General features: G+C 47.0%; 1 protein-coding gene across 2 annotated transcripts in view; it reads left to right on the top strand.

The window, feature by feature from the left end:
- Positions 1-4,990, top strand: part of Lef1 (lymphoid enhancer binding factor 1) — a 105,585-nt gene extending 100,595 nt beyond the window's left edge. Inside the window, exon 12 of one of the 2 annotated variants that reach the window (XM_028760359.1) lies at positions 3,745-4,990. The gene's annotated coding sequence lies outside the window, so the exon portion shown is untranslated. The remainder of the gene's footprint in view (positions 1-3,744) is intronic. The other variant, XM_028760360.1, reaches the window with a different exon arrangement.
- Positions 4,991-13,565: the final 8,575 nt, after the last annotated feature.

The raw sequence follows: 13,565 nt of genomic DNA, 5'->3' as shown, positions 1-13,565 counted from the left end.
CAGAAACAAAACTCAGCGTCAAGCTCGCTGACCACACATTTTCATTTTTCCTTTTCCCAAACCCTGGGTTGTCTCCGTGCCAAGGACCTGCAGCTAGACTCGCCAGGTTAGAGCAAATTCTCAGAGGAGGGTTGGATTTCTTTACTGGCTGACGAGCGTAGGCCTCTCTACTGGTTTCCTCTCAAACAGCGTGGCATTTTGGGTTAGGCAAAGTTATAAAGTATTCTAGATGTCGAGTTGCCAGGATAAAGGTTGCCTAGTGATGGGCAGAGAGAAGGCAGGAAGGATAGAGAATGGTAACGTAGTTGCAAAGCATGGTGGTAGCAGTGAGTGTTGAACTCAGCAGTGTTTCCCAGGTTGAGGGTTGGCTGACATCCCGGGTTGGGTGACTTCAAGTGAGCTCGTCACCTCTTTGGGCCTTGATTTCCTCTTCTACAAATACGTGAGAATTCACAGCACTGTGCAGCAGCGGTATGAGACTGTTGTGTGAAGTTTTTCCCAGTGCCAGGCTTCTGACAGGCGCAGTCACCTTGAAGTCAGTTAGGCAAAGGCACTAGAAGCAGAATGCTTGGGGATTAGCTACAGGGGTTACCTTGGGCCCCTGTCACGTCACAATCTGCCTCGGTCTCCTCTGCAGACAGACAGGGCTAGGCGGCTCTGCCGTGCTTGCCCCCTGCCCTGAATCCTACACAGCTGCCCTCCACACACATCAGACCAAGGAGTCCACGCCCTGCCTCAACAGGCAGAGAGTAGTTGGCACGAGGGGCGTGGCATGTTGCCACAAGGCAATTCATACAGTTAAAATTTCTTTTCACCCCTCGAAAAACTAACATCTAATACCGTCTCCCCAAAGATAACGTCATAACTGAATACACATTCAGGTCTTCCCTCCTGAGGTAATACCTGGCGCCGTTTAGACAGAGGGGGGGTGGAATGGGGGATGGGGAGAGTTGGGAGGGGTCCTGAGCCAGTGCTTTTGGTTGCTTACCAGTTCTGACTGTGTTGTCAAGAATGCGAGAGTTTGCATTTTGTCCCCAGAGACCCTCCTTGTTATCCCTGTCTTCGCGTGTATAGCTGGGCAAGCCCAGGTGGCCCACCTTCACCCATCAGAAGGTAGATGGGAGAAAGGGCTAGGCTGCCCGCGTCTCGTCTCCAGGCCTTTAATAGAATTCTGTATCCGTTTTCATAGAGTTGGGGCCTCCTCCTGCCGACCGCTCTTCTCCAACCCTCTCAGTTTTGTACCAGAGACCCAGTCTCTAGGGTCAGCACAGTTCATCTGCCAGGAGCCTTCAAGGCTCGCCCTTTTCCATTCAGGCTCCACGTAAGCCAGGTGAGGTCTTGGCTCTGCTTGAGTAGAGAGGTGGTCAGTCAACTGGAGGTTGTTTAAGGAAGGCAGCCGTGGTCAGGGTGTGTAGGGTGTTGTGTTTGTGCCAGTGTCTGCACAGCACAAATGGCCACACGGCAGGGCACTGGCCTTGACATCTGTAAGAGAGCTGCTGGCTCTCTTTGATGCTGGGGGCTTGGTAATTGCTGCTTTGATTGCCCTGGGCAGCCTCAGTGGGTGGAGCCCGGTCCCTTTCCAGTAAGCAGCCCACCCCCACTGCAGACCACGGCAGTCCTCCTATCTCTGGAGCTTGGTTTCTTCAAGTGGATCTTGATTTGACCCATTTTGTATCTGTAAAACAACACACTCAGGGCCCTGTTTCTCCTGTGGGAGTTGGTCGGCCCTGATGCCCCTGTATTTTAACAAGGAGGCCCAAAAAGCTCCTTGACCCTTTTTAGGGCCATTTCCCTTCAGGAATGCAACCCTGGGTTGGTAGGCTGCCGTGCAGGAGACCTCTGAGGACAGCCAACTTGTCGGGGGCAGTTGCAGGACAACACAATAGTGAAGTGAAGAGAGCCAAACCATGCGCACCCGTGTAGGAAAGAATGACTATTAGGAGATGTCTGTGGGGAACCATGATGCTCTAGGCAGCCATGTTTGTCTTGACTGTCATAACTGAGGCCACCTCCAGCTACAAGAGCGGGGCTTGTATGTAAGACAGGCAGGCAGAAGGGGTGCAGCTCTGATCTAGAATTAAAGTCAAGGCAAGAGTTCCTACAGCTGGGGTTGGGGACAGACCCCAGCGGACGGACAGGTTGTCCCCCACGGTAGAGGACATCCTCAGCTCCCTGTGGTCATTCAGATTTAAACCCCAACAGCTTGGCTTGGGCCAGCAGCCTCGGACTTCAAGGCCATACCTTCTTTGGAAACAACATTTTCCTGTCACAGACTCAGAGGAAAACTGCCCAGGAAGAGCAACTTGGACCTAGCCTTTGAACATCCTTCATGCAAAAGCGCAAAGTAAACAGGGACCTCTGGGGCCCACGCCCATGCCGGACTCCGGTCCTGTTCCTCCCATCAGAAAGGCCTTGCCTCTCTCAGCCCTTTGATCCTCCCGGGTGAAGGACTGACAGGTTGTTCGGTTGATAACAAAGATCTGTAACCAAACAGTGTGTTCTTCTGTTAAGTAGGAAAAGCTTAGCTTTGCAGAGTAGGAATTTTAAATCTTTGGAGACTTCGCAATTACAGCATTGCCGGAGTTTCTTCCCATTTTTCTCGGTTTTATTCCTCCGTAGCTGCTTGGAGGTATAGTTGCTTCACAGTTTGGATCAGGTGTTTGGGGACCGCTGTGGAGGAGGCATCAGTCCTCCGTGCCATCTATCACACACTGGCACAGCTTGTGTGCAGGTGTCCTCTCCTCCTCTGCATCAAAATCCCGTGGAAAGCGTTTGGCCACCCAGGTTGTGTTTTTCCTTTTCAAAAAGTCTCAGAGCTTTCTTTCGGTTATCTGATTGTTCTAGCTCCTTTTCCTCTTCAGTGAGAGCCCACCACGTAATCTTTTAGAGGAATGGTTACTTGTACAGCAACCACAAACACAGAGAGCTGGGCTCATCCGAGGCTGTCACAAGTTCCGGATGGGACACAGGGCTTCTGCAGCTCTGCCTCAGGTTCAAAGCCGTGGGGACCAGTGTGTCCTGGGGTGAAGGAACTGACCATGCCTTTGATTTCCTCTGACTCCGTTTGTCATGGTGTTTCTTTTGGTCTTTAATCACTTGGTAAAATCTCAGGTCATTAAAACTTTGGGGACTAGGGGCTCTTCGTTTTGAAAAGCATCCATTATTTTAAATTACTTGCAGAGTAATTTGTTCGCGAGTACTGGTAAATGTCTTTGCTCTTGTAGAATGTGTAGAAATGGAGGTGCTGCCACCCCCTTGGACCATAAGAACGAACAGTATATCTTGGGTGTGTTGGGCTTGTCGTATGGGAGTTCGAAGCACGCTGGCCGTTTGGAATGTTTCTAGTCCTGTGTAGAATCCTGCAGTGAACTAAAACCAGCGCTTGTCCTTCGGGCTCTCCTCTGACCTGGCTCTGCTCGCCTCTCCAGTTCCTGTCTAGCTCCTTCTACTGAGGTTTTTTCAAACATGGTTTCATTTGTTTGTTTGTTTGTTTGTTTGACTAAGACCCAACTCTTTAAATGCATGTCATAACTCTGCACATACATATACAAAACCAAGTAAAAATACCTATCCTGGGATATATTTGAGGATTTTTTTGGTTGGTACCTAGCCATCCATTTTTAGCCGACATGAACTCAAGGAAATGGATAATGTAACTGTACTGCTGCCTGTGATACAAGGCACAGTCTTTTAAAGGCCTGTGGCAACTTCACGTTAACAGCATTTCATTTGTTCCTTCTTGAGGTGGCAAAAGAAGCTCATTCCCAACGTGCAAAGCCAAGGCAGCGACCCCAGGCCCTCTTCTGGAGATGGAAGCTTGTTGAAAACCCAGACTGTCTCCACAGCTTGCCCGGCTGACCCCAAGGAGCACTGACAGCAACTCTACCCTGAGGTCACCTCTAGCGCTGACCCACAGACACAGTCACTGCCAGCCCTCCCTTCTGTCTACTGCAAGCGCCAACTTCCAAAAGAAAGCCGAAAACGGTTGCTTCTGAAAAAGAAAAAAAAAAATTAAAAGCCCATGAGAATGCTAGCAGGCCCTGCCCACTGTGCGGCATTGCTTCCGGTCTCTCTGTGCTTCTTGACCGTCTTCTGCGCAGACCTGTCACCCTTCAGCAAGGACAGACTGCACCTTGGCTGTGTTTGCCTTGTCACGTGCAACTAGAGCCAGCGGCCAGAGCAGGCAGGCATCAGCATCCTGGCGTGAGAATTGTGGGAGACTCCTCTTGCTCCTCTCTTCATCTTTCCTCTCTTCAAGGTTTTATTTAACAGTACAAAAGGATCAAGTTTGTGTTTGCTTCTCTTTTTTTTTAACTTGAATTTTTAAATTTACTTCTTTTTTTAATTTTTATTTTCCTTGTATATTTTGCTAGCTCTGAGCTTTTCAATTAAATTCATAGGTCTGGAAGAGTTTGAAATAAAAACAAGATGAAAAGAAGCCAGGTTTTTTGTTTTGTTTTGTTTTTTTGTTTTTCCTGAGAGATGTTGTCCAGTAAGTGGCTTCTCTGTGATACGAAGTGGCCTCTGCCCTGTCAGGTGTTTGATAAAGCTAAAACAGCCAAACCCACTCTTGTTTGAGATCGAGTTTGGCAGCCTGTCTCACTTAGTTTTCTGATTTTTTTCTTTTTTCTTTTTTTAAAAAAAATAACAACAAACCTTAACATCTCCTTTGAGCGCACCCATTTGCAGTGATTTTTTTTTTTTTAATTTCTTTCCTTTCACTCCTGTAAAAAGCCCAGCACTTGAATTGTTCTTTCTTTAAATGTTCTGTATTTGTATCTGTTTTTATTAGCCGATTAGTGGGAATTTATGCCAGTTGTTAAAATGAGCATTGATGTACCTGTTATTTTTTTAAATAGCACGGCACAGCCTCTGCCCCAAACTTGTCATCTTAACGTTTGTCATTCCAGTTTGAGTTAACGTGCTGAGCATTTTTTAAAAAGAAGCTTTGTAATAAAACATTTTTTTAAAAGTGTCATTTTATTAAGAATAAAGTTGCTAATAATTGCGAGTTGGTGATGACCTGAACCGGAGACCAGGACTTGGTGGGGCACAGGAGCAGCCCCTGTCAGAATGGCGCTGTGAGCGAGCGCACAGGGCAGCCCCTGCCTCCCAGGCCTGCAGACCCCAGCGTCTCCTCTCCTGTGCCAGGCACAGATGCAAAGCATGGTCAGAAGGAAGATACCAGAGCCACGTGGTAGTGGGTTTCTCCCGGGACACCTCGGGCTCCCCTCGGCTCCGGCGCTGGTGTGGAGAGGCTCACCATCAGCGCACGTGCCTTCCCTCTTCAGACCCGAGCTCCCCACGGGGCGAAGGAGATCATCTGCCCTGTCCATCTCCTCAGAATCGAAACTTTCCGTGTTTAGTGATAGCCCACAATGTCTCCCGTAGACCCTTATACTAGTACACGTTGCTCTATGATTTAGCAGAAACTACATGCATTCAAAAAAATGTCGGTCTCTCAAGGTCTTTCCCTCCTGAGTTTGGTATCGCTGGCTAACTGAAATCCCTCGCTGAAATTCTCCTCTTTCAAGCATGCGTACAGCTGGGGAACAGCTGGCTCCTGTGCTTGTAATAACCCTCCGCGCACTGCACTTGAAGATTGCCACTAAATCACCCCTCAAATTTCTCATCTCCAGGCTAAGTAATCCCGAGTCCTTGCGGCTTTCATCATCAGGCCTTTAATCATTTTCATTACTATCCTCTGGAACCTTTCCAATTCCTCTCCATTCAATCCTAAACTTGAACCAGGAAAAAACGTATTATGTTCCGGGGTCCTACTTGTTCAGGGATCATCTCCTTACCATACATGGTTCAAGGCGCTCCGTCTGACTCCGCCATGGTGATCACTTGGGGAGTTAGCTACAAAAGCAAACATGGCGGACTACTTTTCTAGGGGAGAAAGATGGACTCTCTTCCGAGTCTGGGAAATATGTTCATCAAAGATACAGCTCAGGCTAAGGCTCATTTCCAGCCATTCTGCCATTCTGCCAACCTGCTTTCTGGAGCCATTTGTACTAGGGAAAGAGAATCAGGCATCTCCCTGCTCCTAGAGACAGATTACAGAAGTTGCCTGTGGCTGGAGAGATTCTTCTGAACACTCCTGTTTGAACTTAAAAGTGATGGGTCTCCCTGCCCTGCAGCTAACACAAAGCACAGCCTTTCTGGGAGCCTCACCTCGCCTTGCCTGAGGTCACAGTTGGCACAGCCTTCCTTAGAAATGGGTGTTTCCCTCCTGTTTTGATTGGTTTGGTTGCCAGGGTTACCAACAATACCTGTCCAGGGTTACCAACAATACCTTCCAACTGTTTCATGACTATGGCTGTCCAAATGCAATCAGTTCTCCTACCACAGCTCCGTTCAAGGCTGTAGCAATGTAAAAACCTCTGCTGAGAAGCAATATTTGTGTGGCTTTCCTTTAGGAGTAAGATAATGGATAATCCCAACAGGAGGGGACATGTAAATTTCACAGCCCATAGCAATGGTATAACAAACTTCCCACACCACAGGAAGAGACTTTACACAGAAGAGCTAATATGAAATTAGTGAGTGGGAGTTAAACTGGGGACTTCCAGAGGACCCCACGATTCCAGGTGCCAGGGCGTTTTAAGAGCTGCCCACCTGCAACCTCCACTCTCGAACCTGAGCTGCTTTCGAGTAGGAGTTGTGAGTGGCTGAACATCTAAGTACTACTGCAAGAACAAGATCCCAAATTTCTGTAGTGTATGGTAAAGATGTCGTTGGTTTTCTCGGGTATCCTTCCGGAAGCTGCTGTTCTAAACTCATGCTGCTGGTTAATGAACAAGCGTCATTGTCCTCAGCGAGAGTGAAGAAGAGGGTCTAACCATGTGGACAATGATATACAATAATAATACAGAACTTTAATTTATATGCTCAAGAACCCAAGTCTAAAGGGAGTTGGTTACTTGTTGTGCTTTATTGAAGAAAGGATGCATGTATTCACTACCATGTCTGTGGGTCACAGTGAGGGTATATTAGGGAATCAGCCAGGCATGTTGGCACATACCTGCAACCTCAGCACTTAGGCAGAGCCCAGAGCAGTGACTGACCCCCTAACTATGAAACAGTTTGTGAAATGAACTTCCCCTTGAAATATAATTTATTGCCGGGCGGTGGTGGCGCACGCCTTTAATCCCAGCACTTGGGAGGCAGAGGCAGGTGGATTTCTGAGTTCAAGGCCAGTCTGGTCTACAGAGTGAGTTCCAGGACAGCCAGGATTATACAGAAAAACCCTGTCTCGAAAAATCAAAACAAAACAAAACAAAAAAAAGAAATATAATTTATTAGAAAATATGTTTCAGTCCATTGTAAAAAAATGTCCTTTCTGTGTAGCTAGTGGCCATAAAACGCTGGTGCACAACCCTATTCAGGGTAGTATTAAGGGGGCCTTAACCAGCCTGTTTTGAACTCAAGAATGGCATGACATTTTGACAAGGGGAGGTGGTATATTAGTCACCTACACTGGTGGGTGCATTCACTATATCTCAACATCTGTCATTTAAAATTTTATTTTGCATGTGTTTAGATGGGTATGAATGCTACAGAACTGTGGGGGCTGGGCAGAGGACAACTTGTAAAAGCTTTTACCCGTCCACCATGTGGATTGGGGTATTCATCTCTGGTCAGCAGGCTTGGCAGCCTTTGCACACTGAGCTGTCTTATGGGAATATTTTTTTAGGCAGGATCTTACTGTGTGCTCCCGAGTTGGCCTCAAACTCCTGATCCTCCTGCCTCCACCTACCCAACACTGAGATTACCGATGGAATATTTTGCTGAATCTAACTTGAGGTGTTAATAGGGAAACCAATTCATCTCCATATTAGATGTGTGGGAGACACTGGCAGAGAACACATGTCCCAGACGGAAAGGAGAACAGCACACGTGAACTGCAGATGTGGCCCACGTCATCTCCAGCGACCCTCTGCAGTCACGGCAGAGTAGTGGAGCCGACATTTTCTACCTTCCTCACAGTATCTGAAGTCAGTGGCATTGCTGAGTTATACTTTATGCTGTGATGTTTTCTCCATGACATGACGTAACTGAATAGAAAGCCACACAAACTTGTCTAGTTATTACTGTCACTAGCCTTTAAGGCTTTTTTTAAATCACTATTTTATGATTGTTCTTATATAAGTTTCACCTGCATGCATGTATGTATGTATGTATGTACTGTGAATATGCCTGGTGCCCTTGAGAGTCAGAATAGGTAATCAGAACTCTAGGAACTAGGACTACAGAGGGTTGTGAGCCACCACGTTGGTGCTAGGAACCAATCATAGGTCCTCTGTTAGAGCAGCAAGTGCTCCTAACTACCAGGCCATCTCTCCTGCACCATAGGTTTTTGCTTCTTTCAAGTGTTCTCTGTTTAACAAGGGTTCCCAGGTCTGGCTTGCCCAACTTGTATTCCTCCCAAGACGAGGTCTGTGTGGTGTTTATTTGGGGAGCTTAACAAAGTCCAGAGGTAAACTGTGGATAATCTCATTTTTCTTGACACTTGCTGGCATCTGGATACACCTGTTATCTTCTGCAGGTTCCAGTTAGCGGAGATGTCCCTCCATTTCTGGCCTAGAGCATTCACACACATAAAAACTTCTTTGCTTCATGCTTCATGAGGCACCCGGCAGCTGCAACTATTTTAAAAGACTTAAAAAAAAAATTAAGCCTGGATGTGTGAATGTGTGTGGATTTGTACCCATGTATGCAATGCCCAATAGAGGCCAGTAGAAGGCACCCTCTGGAGCTCAGGCATCTGTGAGTGGACTGACATGGGCGCTAGGAACCATCATGGGTCTTCAGCAGCACTTAAACCACTAAGCACGCTCTCTCTCTCTCTCTCTCTCTCTCTCTCTCTCTCTCTCTCTCTCTCTCTCTCATCTCTCTCATCTCTCACATCCCTCACTTTTTAAAGAAGTATTTATTATTTATTTAATGTATATGAGAATACTGTAGCTGTCTTCAGACACTCCAGAAGAGAGCATCGGATCCTATTACAGATGGTTGTGAGCCACCATGTGATTGCTGGGAATTGAACTCAGGACCTCTGGAAGAGCAGTCAGTGCTCTTAACTGCTATGCCATCTCTCCCTCCAGCCCTCACTTTTAACCTCAAAGTTTCTTACAATGACTCTTGCGATTCTCATTCATCCCTTTCTCTCTCCCTCTCTTCTCCCCCCTCCCCCCACCTTGATAGACTAGCACCTCAGATTGGATGATGAGGTCTCAGCCAGTAAAGATGTATTATGTCAAGTGTTACCAGAAACTCTGGGATACATGGAGTCTCAGAAGAGGAGGAAGCTGCTAACTACAGATCACATCTGTGAGCTCCTGCCCCCCCTCCGCATTTGGAATCCTTTTGAGTCTAATACAAAGATGCCAAGTATTGCTCTTCCCGCAAAACCACCCCCTACGTAATTGTGTTCACCCAAAACTTAAGAAAGTGCATACAGACGGTGTGCTGGCACATAGCAAATTCAGCAGCTCAGGAGGTAAAGGCAGGAAGACTGCTCAAAGTGGGCTAGCTTTATCTACATAATAGGATTGAGACTAGCCAGGGCTACGCAGAAAGACCTCATCTCAAAAACAAGTAATCCAAAAGTTGTAGGTATTAACAAACTTCCCTTAGGCCTGTGATTCTTGCAGACATAATTCAAAGATCCACCATGAGGCCACGTGAGGAAGAGCAGCTAGCTTTCCAACGAAGTAGGTGTGTGCAAAACCTAAAGGCTCTGCCTGCCACAGAGACAGTGGCCCTGGGCATGAGCTTCTCTACTGTCTTCATGTTCCTATTGTAAGTCTCTGGGTAGAAGGAAGTGTTTCTCAGCTTGTCTCTACATCTTTGAGATGGAGGCTGAGGGCCCTCAAAACTGATGGACCCCAAATGAGGCAGAACAGTTCCTTCAGAGTTTTCTGGGTCTCCTCTCAGTTTTATTTTGTTTCAGCATCTCCACCTGGTAATTCTGCATCAATGGCTGCTTCTGTGAGGTCAGCAAAGGTAGTTACTGGAGGTTTTCCCATAATGCCTGTTCACCCGAGAACAGGGCATGACTTTGGCAAGTCGTTTGAGCAAAGGCACCTACAAAAATGAGGTCGAAACATCTTACCAAGAGCCGGAGACAGCAACTAGACCCCACAGTCTCCAAGAACCCCAAAGGCCTGAACCAGCACTCTGACCTGGAGGTTTTCCCTTCCACTCATAGACTTCTGTTTCAAGTAGTTAATGTCAAATCTCCCTAAAATATAAGTCAGCATCACCCTGAGTTAGTGTGGACCATCCTGCTTTCCCTCCTTTGTTTTAAGATGCCTGCTGGGGACTCATACCCACAGTTCTGCGCCCATGAAATCTATGGCAGCTCATCCACTGTTATCCGAAAATACAATGGGTGTGTGGGGATGACGAGGGACCACCCAGTGGTTAAGAGCACCCGATCTTCTTGCAGAAGACCAGTGTTTGATTCTGTGCACCAACATGGTGGCTCCCAAACATCTGTAAATCCAGATACAGGGTAATGATACCCTCTTCCTGCCCCCAAAGGCACAGCACACAAGCAAAGCAGAGATGTGTGTGGACAAAACACTCACACAGAAAAAATACATAGAAAATTTTAAAGAAATAAAACCACAACACAATAGGATAAAGTTCACATACTACCTCATTTGCATGCATGTCTAGATGCTTGAGAAAGCTTCAACCTTTCCCCTGCGGTCTTAAATCACGTAATCTACTTATGTAAAATGTAACTCACCTAAATGACAGCCACTCCTTCCTCCAGCCCTTCCCTGATGGCTATGGAAATCGGGGAGCCAGGAGACCCAGTAGCTCATTCCCTAGGTATAAAATACTGAGGGCTGGGGTAACCCCATGACTTCCTCTCAGTAGGCCTCTCTGCACTCCGTGACACGCATCCTCCTTTGAGATCTGATCGTTAGCATCCCCAAGGAAACGTTCCAGCACCGTGTCCACCTTACCAGATACAGCAAGACAAGAACCCCTTTGGGTTACTCAGGCAAAGTGGAGCTGAAGCCCACAAGTCATCTGGGTCCTTTCAAAGCTCAAGACATGACTGGCAATCCTCCAGCAGCTACCAACTGGTAGATGGAAACGAAACCCAGCATCAGTGCCACTGACAGGGCTGTATCTTCAGTGGTGAAACCTTGCTTTGTCATCTTAACAGGGCAACTAAGAAAAGGTGACAAAACAGATGGGAAAAACCCTGTGATCATGATGACCACATCTTTTTTTTTTTTTAAGGACACAACCAAATGGGTTTTTTCAAACTATGGTGATGAGGCTGAGGCTGTAGCTCGGTTAGCAGAGTGCTTGCGAGGCACACAGTATGCCCTAGGTTCGGTTTCCAGCACTCAAAGGGCTAGGGGGACAGTAAGATCAAGGGTCAAGGTTATCCTGGGCTCCGTATAGAATGTGAGATCAGCGCTTAGGACACAGGAGGCTCTGTCTCCAAGTCGGGGGGAGGGGGGGATAAGAGGGACCATAGCAATGATGCCATCGCTCCAGTATTTTTAGATTACTATCTATGTCGCCCCAATGCTTGTTAGCATGAAAATTTTCCCTGCGGAATTATAGCCACACCTTGTATTTTTAATAGACTTATCTACTTAGGTTGAAATGTTAAGGGGATTAAATTAAGGTGAGACAAGACAAAAGCCCTTGCCTCGTGTATAACAGCTTAACTCACCAAGAGCGAGCACCACCAGCGTGTGCTGGTGTGTAAGCCATCACTCACATACCGGTTTTACTTTCTTCAGCTGCAAACAGTCCAGTCTCAAACGAGTTCCTGGAAGCTGACCTTAGCCAAACGTACCCACCTGGCAGAATTCAGTGATGAATCCCTTTATAAAAGGTCTTGAGTGGCTTTGTAGGATGTAGTATGCCCCACATCAGTCCGGAATTCACCGTCATCCTGTCTCCACCTCCCAAGTACAGGGATCACAGACATGGGCCACCCCACACGTGGCTAATACCAGCATTTCTCAGGGTCAACACCTGCGTCCTCGTGACCTGCTACATCAATCAACAGTTCCCTAGCAACAGACTTCAAACCTGGTGTCAGCAAGTTAAACAATGTTTCCCCCTCTGCTGCTGTTGTTAACAATAACAATAAATCTTATGGACATTAAAAGACTGAAGGTTTTGTTCTGTAACATGTTTGCAAAATAATCAAAGAATTTCCTTTTAAATTTTCACTTCTGTCAGAGAAATTAATGTTAACTAGGGGTTATGGAAGGAGCATGGTTTGTTTTTTTTTTTTTTGGATTTTTAAACTTGTTTTGTTGTTTTAAAAACCTGGTATTAACTTTCAAATGCTATAAAGGATTCATACTACCATTAGGAAGCAACTTTAGAAGCTGAGAGACAGGCTCATCCCAACAAGGGTGACCAAAAGCAAGGTAAACTCAGGCATGGGGGTCCTACTAAGGTGGATTGTCAGGCAGAGCCATGAAAGGGTGCAGAAGACCACTCCCCAAGTGCTAATTCGAGAAGAGGAGTAGGTTCAAGACCCCTCCTGGTCTGTTCCCCAGAACAGAATGCATGAGAAAGATCTTATACAAAGGCAAAGGAGTCTCGAGGCTGAACCCTGGGCACCTGGCAGGATCCAAGCGCATTTAAAAGTACCATCCAGAAACAGTGCTCCGTCCCTCCCCACCCCGGGAGCCGACGGTTACACCACTGATCGCTCTCTCTTTCCTGACACTTAGTGGTTAAGAAAGAGCTTGGCCATTTTCAGGATGAGTGCCCACATCCTGTGTGGACTCTGGTTAGAGGGTGACAAACTGAAGCTGGTGGCCAGGGGTCACAGTAAAGGTTGAGAGCTAAGCCCGAGAACAGGCAGAGATGTGAGGTCACAGGTGACCTAGAAACAGCAAGGCAGACTCCCTCACGAGGCCTCCCTCTGGGACCAGGCACTATGTAAGGATAGCATCAGCCAGGGTCTGGTGTGCTGCTAGGCAGAAATGCACATAGGTGTGCACTTTCTCACTCTGTCATACCCTCTAAGCATTAAAAGTAAATATGTTCTCTCTCAGCATGCACAAAGTGGGAAAGAGGAAAACAAAAGTATCCCGATAAAACTATGCTCTATGACAGTGAGTACCTGTCCCGGGGGTGAACTATCTGAGCGTTGAGACTTGATGTGTCCGGCTTCCTTCTTTTGTCTGTATCATCAGAATCTAGAACTAATCCTGAACCTGCTACTAAATATCTGATGACCTTGGCTGCATCCCTGAAGCTCTCTGCTAACGAAGCCACTGGACCCCAGGGCTTCAGATGTCTTTCCAACTGCACATTCTATCATGGAAGACACACTGTCAACCCAATGATTAAAAGAATCTTATGTTACGTTGTTCGACTTTGTTGGCAAAGAAGAAACAGATGTTCTTAAAAACCGTTCTTTGTGCCCTTATGACTATTTTACTGGTAAGAAACGTGGAAGGGCCAGACACAGACCAGTGTCACACGCGTGCTCCCCACCCCTCCCTCCTGTGCCATCTCTTCAGTACTAGCCAGAGGTCAGAGAAGACGGGCTCGTG

The sequence above is a fragment of the Grammomys surdaster genome, unplaced genomic scaffold (assembly GCF_004785775.1).
Source record: "Grammomys surdaster isolate TR1022 unplaced genomic scaffold, NIH_TR_1.0 126531, whole genome shotgun sequence".
Classification (NCBI taxonomy): domain Eukaryota; kingdom Metazoa; phylum Chordata; class Mammalia; order Rodentia; family Muridae; genus Grammomys; species Grammomys surdaster.
This window is presented reverse-complemented; position numbering and strand designations above follow the sequence as displayed.